The sequence below is a fragment of the Syngnathoides biaculeatus genome, chromosome 6 (assembly GCF_019802595.1).
Source record: "Syngnathoides biaculeatus isolate LvHL_M chromosome 6, ASM1980259v1, whole genome shotgun sequence".
Lineage (NCBI taxonomy): Eukaryota > Metazoa > Chordata > Actinopteri > Syngnathiformes > Syngnathidae > Syngnathoides > Syngnathoides biaculeatus.
Window position 1 is genome coordinate 24,903,396 of NC_084645.1, and position 18,046 is coordinate 24,921,441.

At 43.7% G+C, this 18,046-nt stretch overlaps 1 long non-coding RNA gene across 3 annotated transcripts in view; it reads left to right on the top strand.

Annotated features, from left to right (window-relative positions):
• The first annotated feature begins 1,012 nt into the window (after nt 1–1,012).
• LOC133502116 (uncharacterized) overlaps nt 1,013–18,046 on the top strand; it is an 82,523-nt gene continuing 65,489 nt past the window's right edge. For all 3 annotated transcript variants that reach the window (XR_009795364.1, XR_009795363.1, XR_009795362.1), the window contains exon 1: nt 1,013–1,529. This is a non-coding gene — a long non-coding RNA (uncharacterized LOC133502116). The remainder of the gene's footprint in view (nt 1,530–18,046) is intronic.

Here is an 18,046-nt window from a genome sequence, read left to right on the forward strand (position 1 = left end):
GCTGCCTGTAAAGTAATAAAATATAAATATATATGTGGCGGCACCGTGGATCAGTTGGTAAAGCGTTGGCCTCACAGTTCTTAGGACCGGGTTCAATCCCGGCCCCACCTGTCGGTTTCCTCCCACATCCCCAAAACACGCAACATTAATTGGACACTCTAAATTGCCCCAAGGTGTGATTGTGAGTGTGACTGTTGTCTGTCTCGATGTGCCCTGCGATTGGCTGGCAACCAGTTGAGGGTGTGACCCCGCCTCCTACCGGGTGATAGCTGGGATTGGCCCTGGCACTCCCCGCGACCCTTGTGAGGATAAGTGGCAAAAAAATGGATGGATATATGTAAATGAATAAATACACCTAGCAAAGAATATATAAATTCATCTACTATATTAATTTTAGTGCTGCTGGATCCTAATGTAGTAAATTGCCAAAACGTTTATATACAGTATATGCATACTACTAGGGCCATACTCAAAAATACAAAACGTAAACAGAGAAAATGAAGTATATTGCAAAATGTTATACTGCAATATACATAATTTAGAAGTGCAATGTAATTTTCCCAATTCTGATTGTAATATCAGAGGTGTTCAGTGTATTATAAATAGTTGCCGCTAGATGGAGACAAAGTACGTACAGTGGTAATGAACGCTACAAACCATCCATCCTTTTTACAAACCGTTTATCCTCACAAGGGTCACGGGAGTGCTGGAGCCTATCCCAGATAACTTCGGGCGATGCGTGGCCCTCCATCGAGTCCAAGGATTAAGGGGCCAACCGAAATCCCGGTCGAAATATGAGTGTTGGGGTGGTCTAATCTGCGCGGGTTTCACTCCCACCCCCCCTTTTTATGGATTAAGATTTGGGGGCCCTGAGAACAAGGCTGCTGTTGAGGATTAAGAAGATTCTAACAGGTGTTTTCCTTTTGTGACGCTGCCCGGTGATTGGCCGTCACTCACTGAATGAGCCAATCGAGACGTGATCTGACGTTGCTAATGGCAAAAGGGGCGGGGCATAGAATGACCGAGGCAGTGTTGATTTGGGCGTTTAAATCTTCTCACAAAAATAATGAAACCAGGAGCCAATTTACATTACATTTTTTATTTACATTTATTTGCATTTATACAGCGTTGTCAAAATGGAAAGCGGGGTTGATTTTCAGTGACCACGCCCAAGCCTGATTACCTCCGGACCCGTTCAATCAAGGAGTGGAGCCTGTCTGACAAAATGGAGTCAGCCGAGAGATCAAAATAGGATGAAACAAAGTCACATGAGCCAAATAAAATTGATGAGGAATAAAGTAATTGACAACTTTTAGTCGAAAAAGGGTTACGAAAACCATTTGTAAAGATTCAGGACTCCTGTAAACTATCCTGAAAAAAAATATCCTCCAATGAAGAAAACAAGGAAATGGTGGTCAACCAAAAACAAAATTTAGCCTAGCGGCACGGCGACCATTCATCCGGGAAGTCGCAGAGGAGGCCAAGGACCACGTCCGAAAAACCGCAGGCCTCGGTCAAGGTCACTTAAGGTACGTGACGCAATAAAACATGGCGGACACGATACACTTCAAAGACAAAAACCACTGCTGACCAAAAAGAGGTCAGAACTGTCGTTTCATCATGGCAGCGGGTGTGTGTGTGTGGGGGGGGGGGGGTCGGATTATGGTTTACTCCGCGCAAACACTTTTCCACACCCTTAAGACAGGATCAGAGCAGTTTATGGAGCTTCCCGCGTTTACCCAGAATTAAGAATAAGCTCACATAAGGATCGATATTTGTGGGTAAAATGACAGCTCAGAGGGAGGAGTGATGGAAAGCGTCACGGGGGGGTTCTTGGGCAGAGGCGGCTCCCCCACTGGGACTTTCATGAAGTGGGGTGACTTGCTGGTGGGTTCCACACAGCTGTTGCCCCCTCCCAACAAAGTCTACGGAGTTTGCTTTGACTCTTTTTGTTGTTGGCTGCCGTACCATGTCTAATGAACAATAATATTAATAAAATAAAAGAGAGCGAGAGAGAGAGAGAGAGAGAGAGAAGACTCGACAAAGCATCAAAGTTTGTCCTTGGTTGTTGTTGTTTGTTTGCTAGCAGGCTAATTCCTGTTTCATGCTTGAATGGCAGGTTAGGCTGGGGTAAAAAAAAAAAAAAATCTGTATACCATAAAAAAATATGAACATTTTAAGAGCTACCCATTATTCTGTATCAATTATTAAAAGATATGACTACTAAAAATACATCACTGAGGTCTTGGGAGACAAGAAATATATGAATACAATACATGGCTACAAGTCGTTTTTAAAAATAATGCATATTAACTGAAAAAAATACATATTTTCTTCATTGCACATTTTAAAATGCAAGGTATGAGCTTCAAGGTTGTACGTATTTAAAATCTGCCAACCATCATCGAAGGAAAAAATATGAAGTGAAAATTTAAGTCTTTAAGCGATTCAAATATATCCATCCATCCATCCATCCATTATCCAAGCCGCTTATCCTCACAAGGGTCACGTGAAAGCTGGAGCCGATCGGGTGATTCAAATATCCATCCATCCATTGTCCGACCCACTTATCCTCACAAGAGTCACGGGAAAGCTGGAGCCGATCGAGGGGAGATTCGAATATCCATCCATTCATTATCCAAGCCGCGTCATCCTCACAAGGGTCACGGAAAAGCTGGAGCCGATCGAGAGATTCAAATATCAATCCATTTTCCAAGCCGCTTATCCTCACAAGGGTCACGGGAAAGCTGGAGCCTACCCCAGCTAGCTTCGAGCGAAAGGCCGACTCCACCCTGAACTGGTCGCCAGTCAGTCGCAGGGAAGATATCGACACTACCACCGATCAGGAATCGATCCCACGCTGCCCGCACCAAAGGTAGGCTTGTGTACCACTACACCATCATTGACTCTAGATTCAAATGTGTACCAATTTTATTTTTCACTTATTGAGAGGTCAAGTTTGTTTCTGGAAATTCAACGATCCATCCTGTTTGTCGTTGGCTGCGACGACTCGGATGATTCATTTGAAGACTCTCGGAACGCATTTTCCCACTCAGGTTACCCCACAATTTTTTTGGGGGACCTGTGTTTTATATTATTTTGATGCAAAAGCACCATTTGACCATGCTGCTTGTCCCACAATCAAGTTTGTAATACTGTACGTGCGAACAGGACCTTATTCACCTCCTCGCTCTTCCTCCGGCCTGGACTCGGTCAGGCGCTTCGGCCCGAGGCCCCCTTTGGTCAAACTGTCAAAATTCGTTTCCTGTGTGGGCTTTGCGCACCTCCGCATGTCAGGCGCTCTCACGCCAATGCGTGAGAACTCAGCCGAGGCGTCGCCTGGCCTTTGTCTGCCTGTGGGGTCTGAATGACGCGTTCGCACCTTTTTGGAGGCCGGCCGGCGACGACGCATTTCAGGCACACACAAGTAAAACAGATCAAATGAATGAATGAATGTATTTCACTATATGGGAATGGATTTCAGCAGTGTACAGTATGTGTTGTAATATTCATAATTCGCAACACTTTTGTCGTTTCTTGCTCCTCGGCCGCACGGGAAGTGACGTTAAACACGAGCGTGGCCGGTCATCGCTCGCCGGGCGTGTTTGAGCGTCATTGGCGTGTAGCGTGTGGCTGATTTTCACGCCACCGGTCAGCTGGCGGGTGACGGAGGACAGAATCAATCCGACGTTTGCTGAACAGCTGCTAAAATCGCCTGTTGTGCTCTCACGGGTCGCTCAAATCAATTTCATCAATACAAATTATTTACAATAAATCAGTGCAGCCTGAGATGTGAATGACAAAGGCAAAGTATTGACCACAAATAAAGCGCCTTCATTTTTTTTCTAGGAAGTTATTTATATCGGTGCAATGATTCATCAATTTGTCAACAGCCAAATGATCATCAAATCCAATGACAAGTATTTTGATTTATCGATTCACTGTTTTGAGCCATTGATGTGCTCAAAATTGTCCAAATCCTCTGATTTCAGCCTCTTAGCAAAACATATTTTTATTATCGTGTTATAAATACAAAAATGAGAAATTTGCAAATGTTTGGCGGCACGGTGGTGCAGCTAGAAAGCGTTGGCCTCACAGTTTTGAGGTTCCGGGTTCAAATCCAGACCCGCCTGTGTGGAGTTTACAAGTGCTCCCCGTGCCTGCGTGGGTTTTCTCCGGGCACTCCGCTTTCCTCCCACATCCCAAAAACATGCGACATTGATTGGACACTCTAAATTGCCCATAGGTGTGATTGTGAGTGCGACTGTTTGTCTCCATGTGCCATGCGATTGGCTGGCAACCAGTTCAGGGTGTACCCCGCCTCCTTCCCGTTGACAGCTGGGATGGCACTCCCCGCGACCCTCGTGAGGATAAGCGGCTAAGAAAATGGATGGGTGGATACTTTCGATCTGACCGGTCGATTAATCGATTCTAAAAATATTCAATAGCGACGGCCTACTTTTATTGTACGTTGACGACTCGTATTTTGAAAAACGAAGCGCATGTAAAATTGTTGAAACGGTTTGAAACAGGCACTAGCGTTAAAAATCTCTGCACGAGTATATTTGCAAAACATTACAGAATATCAATTATTCAATCAGGTGTTATTTATGGAGCACTTTTGATCCCCTGAAATGCGGCACAGACGTCTTTAGGCACTCAAACCAAGCAAAACAACCCCAAATGCCACCCACACATCCAACAAATGGACTCGCGCACAAAATACGCGAACCTCCCCACACACACAACGTACGGTATGTATGAACACCAAGAGTGGAAACTGTCACAATTTGGCCCACACAAAGCCTTCCTTCACCACCCATTTGGCTTTGAGGCGAGTTCTACAGTGGAGGGGATAAGCGGGTGTCACTCGGGACCACCAGGAAACACACTAACAAGGTGACGCGGTCTGCCGTGTGTGTCCCGTATAGCCAGCTGCTTCCGTTTTTATGTAGTCAGTCACCGGACTGGACTGGACTGCTGATGTGTGACGAAGGCAGCAGGTAAAGTGGGGGGGGGGGGGGGGGGTTACGGTAGCTCACCTTACGGCATGTTAGATGCAATGGTGGGGTGTTCAGGGCCCGGGGAGGCTCTGGGGATACTCTGAGCCTAAACAACCACTTGATTGCTACCAAAACGGGTTAAAGCACGGATGCTAGTTTTTTTTTTTTTTTTTTAGTATTTACAAATCACTGCGAAAGCAAAGTACATGCAAGGGTTACACAATACAGGGAGCCCTCGGTCTACGACTGAGATCCGTTCCGACAGTAGCGACTTAACTCGAATTTTGATTCAAGTTGGATTCCACCAATAAAGTCAGAATTTACATCAAAATACTTTGTATTAAAAAACAAATTCATTGAAATAAATATGATGTACTGAGCTTTACTGTTAAGAGGTGGATGAGAAGAAGAAGGGGAGGCGGTGCTGAGCTATTGCGGAGGAACCTGGTCCTCAATCCTCACCATCTCGACAAAGAACCTTGTTTAGTGATCATTGTATCCGACATAGGAACGGAACCCTTCACATGCGCTAAAATACGGGGTTTATCATTAATAATTGTCAATGCGGTCGACCGACTGAAGCCTCGGTGATGTCGATGTCTCTCCTTTCTCCAAACTTTTTATGATCTTGAGCTTCGTTTCCATGGTAACGGATTTTCTTTTGGTTGCAGAAGCATTGCTAAAAGACACAGCGTTCTTCTTTGCGGGCATAATGTCTAAAAAGGAGGGCGAAAAATGCAAAGATACTCCCGGCGCACAAACACGGACAAAATGGGGGACGGGGGACGGGCGTTGTATAGTCGAAACGTCTTAGGTCGAGACCGTCTTGACCCGAGGACTCCCCGTTTATTGTATAGCCATCGTCGTCACAAGCTACTGTATGTGTGCAGGTTAGGCCACGTGGCGGTGTTAGGAATGTGCTAATGACTACACTAAAACTGGGCATGAAAAACCTTATTTTAACATTAAAACTACAGTGAAGTACACCTGTAAATACTTTGTGAAAATGACTCTATGCTTTTGTTGCTTTACTGAGAATTCATGTGACTTTTTGCCCCTAGAGGACTGGTTGTCCACAGCCGGTGGGAGGGGGATTGATATTAAAAAAAAAAACAAACAAAAAAAAAAAACTGTACGACTTGTCAGATGGTAAGATGTAACATTTGGAAATTGCCATATTTGCTGATAAACCTCATGGTACATAATTGGGGGTCGCAGCCCAGACGGTGGGATCGTTGCCGGGTCCCAATCTGGAAACGCATTTCCCATCCATTATCCATCTGGGACCCCGAAGTACCCCCGCCCTCCATCCCGCACGCACCACTCACGTTTCCTTACCCCTCCCCCACACAACAGAGCAGAATCCTCCAGTATGACCAAGTGTCAATATTTGTACGTGTGCCAGATTCAAGATATTTGAATTGCTAAAACATATTTCTAATGCTGTAAATACGAGCATATCGCTTGCATTGTTTGTCGAGCCGTTAGCATTCCATCATGTTGCAACCACCACTTTAAATATTTGTAAGTTCTTTCAGATGTTAAAAATTATTTGAATTCTAATAAAAATGAAGTTCACAATTATTTTGTGTATAATCTGTGTATGATCAGATCAATAATGCACCGACAGCCTGCCCCCTACGTTAATGACCTCCAGCAAAGAAACATCGATACAAATTATATTCCTAAACTGAAATAAAAAAGAAATAACGAATACAAAAAATACTGATTATAAGCATCTGATTTTTTTTCACTTTTATATGAAATTATTAATTATGTAGATTTACAATAAATACAAATAACACCAGCTTTATTGGTGCCTGTGTTGTACTGTGGGGGCATCTGAAAATATCAGTTCCTTCTGTCATATGCAAAATAAAAATACATGATTGTACAGAGCAAGTGGATGAATTCCCCTGGACTAAAAAAAAAAAACATATTTAAATACATAATGAAAAGCATGATGGATAAGTGGTAAAATGATGTGCAGTTTGGATGGAAATAATTTACAGGATGTGAAAAAAAAATTGTGTGTGTGTGTGTGTGTGTGTGTGTGTGTGTGTGTGTGTATATATATATATATATATATATATATATATATATATATATAATACAATATGCTCCCCTTCTGTACATTCTTAATACAAAATTAGTAATTCATGTTTGGTAAGGTGACTTTCACTAATCTCTCTCTCGCTCTCTTTCTGTTTGTCTCTTTTTCTGTCTGTCTGTCTCTCTCTCTCTCTCTCTGTCTTTTTGTTTGTTTGTTTTTGTTGACATCAGTGATGGCGTCACAATCTCACGAGTCGATGTGTTGACCTTCTTTCTCTGATCATATCATAGCGCGTCGTGTATTTCCATCTCAATGTGTGCTGATCAGTATCTCTTTGCAAACACATCAGCTCTTTGTCACCCCCCGGGGTCATAGTTCAAGGGGGTTGCCGGGGCGAGGTTAGCGGGGGTGGCTCATTTTAAGTAAGACACGTTAGCGCTGAGATGATTTCGGTGCGGGGAGAAGTTTGCCGTGGTCGCCGTTGACAGCTGGTGGCGGGGGCAGCTGGACGGCTGCGGGGTGGCTGGGGAAAAAAGCTCCTCCCCGGCAAAGCCACCGAGGCTTTCTGCATCTGCTCAGCTGTCGGAGCCCCGCGTACCCCCCCACCAACCCCGAGTGGACCTCGGTGCTCCATCAGCTGAGAGCAGCAGGAGAGACAGCTGGTCGGTGCTACCAGGGAAACGCAGGCTGTGTTTATGTCGGTGTGTTTTGGGGGCGAACGGGGGGGGGGGGGGGGGCAGTGACATCACCCCCAAAAGTGGATCCATTTAAACACATGCTGCCCCATACAGGCACTTTTTTTTCTTTCCTATTAATAAATGATGGGAAGTGGCTAAAGCTTTCTTCCTGGGAACATTTGGGTCCAACCAAGTGGAAAATGCCAGCTTTAAGTTTAGCTCACTTCAAAACTGATCCTCTGGAGTGCTCGCTCGGCCATTTATTTCATGATTTTCGATTTATTATTAGAAAAATATGTGCCCCAGTTCAAACTTCAATGTTATTATCCTTGCACCTTTTAGTGACTATTTCATACATTATTTATATAATGTACTTTATGGCATAATTTTGTCTCATTGACTCTCTGTGCTAAGAAGCTAATACGGTATCTCACACAGCTAAGCGCATGTGATCATGTTATGTTCACCTTCTACGTCTGAAACAAATCTTCAACTTTTTAAGCAGTTTAATAAAACAAACATTTGTGTAAAATTGTTTAGGTAAGAAACATAGTTGATGTTTAGTAAGTTTGGCTTTTGTTAGCCTAGCATGCACTGGGGAAACTTGAACAGCTGTTGTTTTTCTACATAGGGTAACTATTTATTCGGTTAGCTACTATTAGCTGCCCGTTGGCTAAGATTACAAATTCTGGATTCAGGTTTGTAATCTGTTTTCCCTCCTGCAATCATTTTTATATTTAATTTAAACTGGTAAAAAAAAAAAGGGATTTTGGCGACTAGCTGGCGTAAGCACACATACGAGTATTAGCTAAGTGTGATTGTGTCACTGCTCCTTTTTTTTCCACCACATTTTAAAAACTTAAAAAATATGAAAACGCATAAATCCTCTTTATAAACCTTTTTAAAATGGAGAATTTGAGAAAAATTTTGGCCACTCGGAAAATGGATGGATGGATGTTTTGGGCATTCGGCTTACGTAAATCGCTAAATTATCATGCTAACTTTATGACACTCTAATTTTGCATGTATTAAAATGTTTTCAGCCAGCTTTTCATAGGGCAGCCAATCATTTTTTTTAATATATACGTGAATTATATTTGTTCATTTATAAACAAATTATAATTTTGAAGATGTGATTTGGCAGGGCGCTTTTACACAATTATTCATTTCTCTGAACTGTTGGCCTTTTTTTTTTTTTTAACCACACTGGGGGTGGACTTGGAAGATCGTGTTGTTCTGGGTGTTTGGGACCGGGGGGGAGTCTGGGGGAGTTTAAAATGATTCCAATTTGAGGGGAGGAGGCGGGTGTGTGATTGACCAGAAAGTGGAGTTCTTTTGTCCTAAAAGTCTGGTCAAACTGGGGTCACAAGCGCACCCCAGAGTGGTGGAGGGGGGAGGAGGGAATCCTTAAAAGCTTTATGTGCACTACTGTATATGCACTTGAAAATAAGGATATATATATATATTTTTTTTAATTTAAAAGAACTATTTCGAGAATGTGTGAATGGAGCAAACCGCATTTTAAAAAATGCTAACCACAATTAGCTAATGCTAATAAATCGAGAGAGGACTAGTAATCTGGTGCTTTTGGTTTTAGTTTTAGTGAGTGTCCTTTTGGGGGAGGGGGGCAAAATAAAAGCTTTGCTTCAGGGGAGAGTCGCAGAGGAGGTGGCGGCCATTGCAATCGCATCATCCATCTGTCTGCGTCATAAAGCGGCCGGAGGAGCTCCTCGCTAGTGTGGTCCCAGCGTCCATCTGCTCCGGGCTGCAAAGGTCGCTGGTGATCATTGATCCCTTCATTGATTGGGCGAATTGCTTAATAACCGCTCAGGTCACTTCATTAGGCATCGGCGCCGCTTTTTAATTGCGCTGGGCTAATTTTAAAACCACCCCTGATTAATTGCGCTGGCGTTAGCCGTGGGATTAAGAGGCCAACAATGGATGACAGATGACCAACGGAGCCCGGAGTGGCTTTGGAAAGCGCCGCTGGTGCTTGTATTGTAGACTCTTTAATGAACATATTGTTTTAATAAACTCCAAAGATGGACTCGCCATATTGCCAACATTTATTCTGGAACATATTGTACAATCATTTTTTCATTTTCGTGATATCAACTTTCTGTTGCAAATGCAGTTTGCATTATTTCAGCAAATTTAACATAGTGTATGCATACATAACTTACTTAGAATTGTGATATTTTACATTACAATTTCAACAAAAATGTTAAACCGCTAAAGCAGGCTTTACATATGATGATTCAAAAAAGAATAATCGTAGAAAAAGCTATGCTAAATGGCAAACACATTAGTCTTTTTTTTTCCCCCTTCTTCTGTCACGAATGAAATACATTTTTACCAGTCACTCACATTTGAAAAAAGTACGAGTGTGGTCAGTCATGCCCGCAGATATAAATTTACTGGTGTGGTCCACCAGTCATGCCCGCAGATATAAAGTTGCGGGTGTGCGTTTGTAATTGAGTGTACTCCTTTAAGAACGGAGGGGGGCGGTGTCAAGTAAACTAGCAGCAGTGCTTCCATGTTTAAAAAAAAAAAAAAAAAAAAAAAGACGTCAGGCTGTGGTTCACTGCGCTGCATCGGTTTTCATGTGCGTTTAGAGTGTGGGACAAGTGCGCATTTGCACAGTGGCACATCTTAGAGGGAACCTTGGTCAAGACTACACAAAATAAGCCACGTATTTCAATATCTATGTATTTCTACTTGTAACAAATTTTACGCGCGTGATTTTTCGTGCTCGACTGTGCAGATTTGCGATGGCGCGCGGGCGCCTCCGCGCCTGTCAAATCACAGTGACTGCATTTACTGTATTTGCGTTCACCAATAATGCGCGCTTCAGATATTTTCCCAATTGGCCTTCGTTGCGCTTCGTGTCCCAATCGTGACGTCGGTGGCTGGCCCAAACTCACTGTTGACCACCCACACGGGAATTTGCCACCATAAATCTTCAAACAGGTGGAATGTTGACAATTGTCACCACTGACTGTTTTCCAAGTAAATTAGGGAAGATCAATCACTATTAACGTCGGGCAGGTTGATCTTTTCGAGGCATCCAACCATCATCCAGCAATTGGTTGTCTTATTTTGCTTCTCAATGTCATTCATTTAAATTACAGATTGAACGCAATTTGTTTCCCCGTGCTTGTTAACCTGGTATTTGTTTGGATTTCACGTTTTTTTCCAATGAGAAATACAGGCGTACCTTGCCTTACAAGCCATCACTCTGCATTATTTCCCTTAGTTGCGAGCAGTGAACTTACAAAAAGCAGTGGGTAGTGAAAAATTCTTCAGAAGTAAGGCAAAGTGCTGGCTTCAAGCTCCCAGTGGAATTTTAAACATAAGTAAAATGAAGAAAATTGCACACTGTATTGAAGCAAACTGAATACATTGCACAACTCTGCTAGTTTAATGGTTACGTATGATGTTAAAGGCAATAGAGGGGCTAACAAACCTAGCTTTGTTGGAAGGAACACATATCTTGGACACAAACAGGGCAGCAACACATGTAGTCAGACAATCACAAAATTCACACATCTATTTTCTTTACAACTTCAAAAAAGGACAACTGTTACTGCCGGTAACTAACTCACTTACCGTAATTCACAGCCTATAATCCGCGACTTTTTTTCCACACGCTTTCAACCCTGCGGTTTATCCGGTGATGCGGCTAATTTGTGCATTTTTTTTTTTTAACGGCCGCAAGGGTGCACTCAAGCATAAAAGGTAAGAGTGAGACCGGTGGAATATATGTGCTGACGAAGTGACTTTTATCGGTCCGGCCCTGTTAACGCTGCGCTAGCATGTTACTGCCCTGTCTCAGTGATTTTTACCGGCATGTTTTTTTTTCTCTCTTTTTTTTTTTTTGAAACCGGTTAGCGTTAGACTCTCGATGCGCCGTCTTTTTGTAAATATCTCATGTTTCAATGTGGGTTTCAATGTGAGCACCTGTGGCGTTTACACAGGTGCGGCTTATGTATGTACCAAATGGTATTTCCATTACACATGTACAGGGTGAGGCTTGTAACCAGGTGCGCTCTGTAGGCCGGGAATTACGGTAGTAATGTAACACTTCTGTTATCTGTGGGGCCAAAACAGAATCACGTCAAAACGGCAAAAACATGATTTGCGGTACGAATGTTGTAAGACGCAATGAATTATATGTCAGTCAAAGTACCATTGTAACACAAATAAATATATGTACTACTATTCAATAACTTCCAACTTTCAAGTGTAAAACCAAATAAATTAGTCTTTATCTTGAAGTAAAAAAAAAAAAAAAATTACTACAGTGTTTCTAATGGCCAAGGCGTAATGTGATGGAGATTCAGCAGGAAAACCACAAATCACTCCCGTGTCGATCGTAAATCAAACACAGGAAGCGCTGATAAGCTTCAGGTTAGAAAGTGATTAGGTCGGCGACTTTGACGTTCCCATTTCATCTCGGAGAAGACAGGAAATAGGCCGCACCTGGCGCACGAGGATGTGCGAATGTGTGTTTGCGATCCATGTGCGATATCAGGAAATCACCGATTTTATTAGGTTTCATCAAAAGGAAAAATTGGGAAAGAAACACACGATTCAATACAATTTCCCATCAGGACCAAGTGTAAAAAAAAAAAAAAAAAAAAAAAAACTGTATACATCCTCACCAGCAGCGTGAGATCTCTGCCGACTTGTTGCTCGGTTCGAATGAAAATCATTAAAGTCAGAATGCTATACAGTATATGGGTCAGAAAGTAAACACTACATGTGTATGTATATGTATCTTTGTATGTATATGTGTGTGTGTATATATATATATATATATATATATATAGAGAGAGAGAGACAGACAAAAACAAAGATTTTCTGTTTCACGTTGTAGGCTTTAACAGTGATTCATTCATCTGCAGCTCTGCACTATCGACAACACAAACAAACAGTCGTGCCCACCCCCACTTTGGTAGCCCACCTCTGGGCGACCACACCCTCATTTGGGTGAACCATGTCTGTGTGTGAGGTCATCGTGTTAGGTGGTGAAAGGGCGCTCTGTGCAACATGGCGGCTGCCGCGCTCGTTGTAGATTTAACAATTTAACATAAAGGTAACGAGGTTCATTTCCTGGTGGCTGTTTTTTTTTTTAAATTCAGACGCCATTAATGTGCCGTACAGTCAGGGATTGTTATGAATCTTTGACGATGTACGTACGGCAATAAATAACCACGAAGATGCTTCAGGCGCATCTTGTCGGTATAAAAGACGCGTTTGAGAGCGCTCGCTTCATCTTCACGGTTTTGGGTCGCGCCAAAGGTGACGGGTTAACCTAGACGTGTGGGATTTATGTCTGCTTATGGTTTCTAAGGTTTAACGTAAACACTCCCCGCCTCTTTCGGAAACAGGCTGCCCATTTCTTTAAGGAAAAGGCACACCCGTGTTTTAAAAAAAAAAAAAACGTTTAGTGATGTTTTTGGTGCTACATTAACGAGTCAGCCTTTCATTTGTGTAAACGAATTTGACCTAAACATTGACATAAATCACTAGACATGACATGAATTTGGCGGCACGGTGCGTCAGCTGGTAAAGTATTGCCTCGCAGTTCTCAGGACCCGGGTTCGATCCCTCCCGCGCCTGTGTGAAGTTTGCATGTTCTACCCGAGCCTGTGTGGGTTTTCTCCAGGTGGGCACTCCGGTTTCCTCCCAGATCCCAGAAACATGCAACATTCATTGGAGACTCTAAATTGTCCGTAGGTGTGATGGCAAGTGGGGCTGTTTGTCTCAATGTTCAGGGTGTACCCCGCCTCCTGCCTGTTGACAGCTGGGATAGGCTCCAGCACTCCCCGTGACCCTCGTGAGGATAAGCGCCAAAGAAAGCGGATGGATGGATGACATAAATCCCATTGAGTTGCTGCACATTCTACTTGCTGTTATCTGCAGCTTTTTATTATTGCTTCCACTGTTTTTATTTATTTTTCGCCAATGGAGCCAAGCTGCCATATGATTGCATAGTTTATAAATATAACTATACCCCTGTGAGGATAAGCGACTCAGAAAACGGATGAATGCGTATACTGAATATAAAAATACCAACATTTCACCTTACAAAAACTCGTCGCTTGGAACTCGAAACTGTCCCTGTGTGTTCTAAATGTCAGATAAGCATCAGCAGATCAAAGACGTCGCGTGAAAGCAACTTGCGGTTCTTCCGAGCGACCCGGACTCAAAGGAGCTTTGTTTCGCGCCGGCGAAAGGGTTTTGCGTGTTTGTGAAAGGAGCAGCGAGAGGGGGGACCACAAAACAATCTGCAATGCATGCACGGCACTAAAGATAAAAATGTAAATTGGCAGAACTTGCTTAATTCATTTTGGTGACGCTGTTGAAGTAATAAATCATTACTTACTCAGTAAGTAACCCCCCCCCCGACATTAGAAAATTATTCTTTGTGAGACAAAATCTTACTTTAGTCATATTATAATACACCAACAGCACTCTTCAGCATAATAATTGACTCTGTAATGAAAAAGTTGATGTTTTGATGAACCTCAGCGGGATACGTTCAGACGTTTTGCAGCGGACAGAAGGGGGCAGTATCGGTCCAGCCCGCCTCCCCGTCGAGCTGAACCTTCAAATCTCGCGTGTGCAGGCGTAATCAGTGTTGTTACAATGTAATGTGCATGGCAAGACTCGTGTGTCACTCTGACTAAGAAAACAGCTTGTTAGGGTACATTGTGTAAGGAAACGGGCGGGGGTGGCGGGGGGAAGGGGGGGCGGCATTCGCCTCTTCCTCCAATTGTTCTCACCTGGGTGCAAACCAACAAACAAACAAACAAACCAATTCAGAATCACACAATGTGGACTGTTGCCACGACGATGGACAACATGAACAAGAAGTGCAACTTGTTTTTACATGAGGGCCCGGGGCGACGTGTCGGCTCGTGGAAATAAACTCCAAAGCGGCCCTGAGGCCTCCGAGCACGACTTAAAGGAATGATGGCAAAATATGTTGGAAGACCGGCGAGGTGGACGCCACTGACGCGACCTGAGGGCCTTGCGATGCGATGGAACTGCCGCGGGGTGCAGTTCACCTTCTAGTGAGCATTTCAAACATGTCACTTTACTCGACCCCCCCCCGAGTACTTTGACTTGACTCCATGGCTGCGAATACACTTGAGCGTGAATCTTTGGCGGCGTTCAACCTGGCGCGCTTCAAATATGTTTTCTCCGAAAGCGAGGAGAGATGTTCCAAGTAACGTGCTCGAGCGTACGCACGCATTCACGCACCACCCACACGCCAAGCCGCTTTCTGCTTTCGCTTCCTGATTATTGTTATGGTTGTGACTATAGTGAAGACGTAAACGCAGCTTCACAGTTATTAGGTTTGCGGTTTTGAATCTTGGTTCTGGGCTTCCAGTGAAGACTCAATGTTCTCCCCGTGCTTTTTTTTTTTTTTTCAAAATTTAATTTCACTTGTCATGTCGGTTTCAGCACAAGTTTCCTAGTTCATCAGTCGGCGGCTAAATTTCTGCGCTTCGCCTCGGTAGACAAAAATCTGTCCAGAACAGAAGTGAACTGTACTGACTGCTGGAAACCGCCACGTCCATTAAACCCTCAGTTTTGTGTACATTTACCGTAAGGCCCTTTTGCCCGACGAGCCACTCTATGAGGCCTTTCATGTCCGCTGAGCCGTGTCAAGGCTTTAGCTCATTTCCAAAGGAACTCCGGGGGATGTTTGATTTGGACCCTTTTGGTGTAATCATTTCACCTAAGCAGAGTTGATGGCAATGTGTTTACACACTGCTCATTCCAAGGAAACGCTGACTGGATACTTGACGAAGATGCTAATTTGCATGTCGCACTCGTGGCGGAGGTTGACGTTCGCTTATGTTTCACTCAATCACATTTATGACCACCGGTCGTCAGTACGGTGTTGTGATTAGATTATCATGACTCCCGGCCTACGGAGCACACTTGATTATAAGCCTCGCCCAGTACATTTGTAAACGAAATACCATTTGGTACATACGTAGGCCGCAGCCGTGTAAAACCCGCAAGTGCCCACATTGAAACATGAGATATTTACAAAGAAAGACGCGACACAAGAGTTTAATGCTAGTGCTAATGCTAGCGCTAACGCTAGCAGGGCCAGTTAAAATAAAACTTACCGGTAAATATCAAATAACGGAGACAGAGAGTTTAACAGAGAGTTTAATGCTAGTGTTGCCGTGCTAACACTAATGCTAGCCCCGCCATGCTAACGTAACGATAGCGCCGCCATGCTCACAGGAGCATTTTTTTTTCTTTTTTTTAAACATACTGGTAAAAATCACTGAGACACTGCAGTAACACACTACCACAGCGCTAACAGGGCCGGACCGGTAAAAGTCACTTACTCGGGACATGTATCCCACCGGTCTCACTCTTACCTTTTCACTCGAGTGCCCCCTGGCGGCAGTTACAAAAACAGTTTAACGCTAACGCCGCACTAATTGGTAACGCTAATGCTGCGCTAACAGGGCCGGTTGGAAAAAAAAAAAAACAAAACAAAAAAAAAAAACATACTGGTAAAAATCACTGAGACACAGCAGTAACACGCTAGCGCAGTGCTAACACTGCCGGGTCGGTAAAAGTTACTTCCTTGGCACATATATTCCACCAGTCTCACTCTTACCCTTTCTGCCCCCCTTGCGGCAGATTAGCCGCATCACCTCATAAACCGCACCGTTGAAAGCGTGTTTATTGGCCGGAAATTACGGTAGTTTTTCCCGATTACTTTTATTGGTTTATTCTTCACGGAGAATAATAAAAATAAAATGCTGACCACCAAATTGTGTAACTGGAGCAGTTCACATCCCAACTTGCCAAATACACTCATCCGCTCCATAAAGTACCATCAAATTTAAAGTGTGCTTTTTTTTGTTGGTTTTTTTTAATCATAAAATGTTGCACTATCGGCACTAAACCGTCGGGGCAGAGATTCTTCAAAGCGACTAATTGGCAGAAATGCCAGCTCCCGGTTAAAAACAGACAATGGACGCGCCTCGAGGTGTTTAGCGGCTTTTAAGAGCACTTTGCACCGTTTTCAAATCCACCTACCTTCGAACGTAGTGGGGGCATAAACGAGCCCGAGTGTGTCACATTAATGATTTAGGGGAGTGTGTGCAAGTTAGTCGACAATAGAAAGACACACACGGAGGTTTCCCTCCGTTTCCCGACTGCTTCCCGCCCTCCGAATGTTTCAGAGGATTAGTCAGTGATAAGTGACATCAAGCTGAAAATGTGGACCTTGACCCCATGAGTACACACACACACACTGCTGAGTCATGCTCCTATAGCATTGCTCCATAGGAAAAGGGAATGACATCATTGCAAAGTGGCCGTTTCACATCTTTTGTTGCGGCCCGAGTTCGTGGTTGTGCAGGCATCCGTGAGCGCGAGAGTGATTCAGTGTGGGTGCAGACTGTGACTCACCGTCTGTCTGCCAGAGGTGGCCGTCCAAATCTTCCTCTGGTTTCCCGCCAAAAATCCACCCCCGCGCCTCAACTGTTTGTTCCGTCTAAAAGCGCACACACCTTCCGCCCTCCCTTTTCTCCTTGGGCTTCTTTTCTATCAACTCTGACCTTTGACCTCCTGCCCCTGTTGACTCAAGAGGCTGGTACCAGGCCACTGAGAGCTCCTCCAGCTTTTAGCGTGTTTGTGATTGCGGCGTAGTTTCTACGGGACTGTGACTTGTCAATGTGTACTTTTTAATCCCCACCCCACAAATTACTTGAGGAAGAGTAAATCATTAGTGAAAAAAAAAAAATACTGAAAGCACTGAATACATGATTTATTTTTTTTTTGTAATCCAGCCATGAATAAAGAGGTGACAAAACATGTAGCCCAACAATACAGAGTCACTGCAAGTAGCACCATAATGAATGAAATACTTCATAATCTTCTTCTTTTCCTTTCGGCTTGTCCCGTTAGGGGTCGCCACAGTGTGTGATTTTTTTTTTTTTTTTTTTTTTTTTTTTTTTTCCCCATCTCAGCCTATCTCCTGCATCTTCCTTTCTAACCCCAACTGCCCTCATGTCCTCCATCACCACATCCATAAATCTTCTCTTTGGTCTTTCTCTCCCTCTTTTTGCCTGGTCGCACCATCTTTACCATCCTCCTACCAATTTCCTCACACTCTCACCTCTGGACATGTCCAAACCATCTAAATCTGCTGTCTCTAACCTTGTTCCTTCCAAAACATCCAACTTTGGCTGTCTCTCTCATGAGCTCATTTCTAATCCTAACCAACCTGCTCACTCCGAGCGAGAACCTCAACATCTTCATTT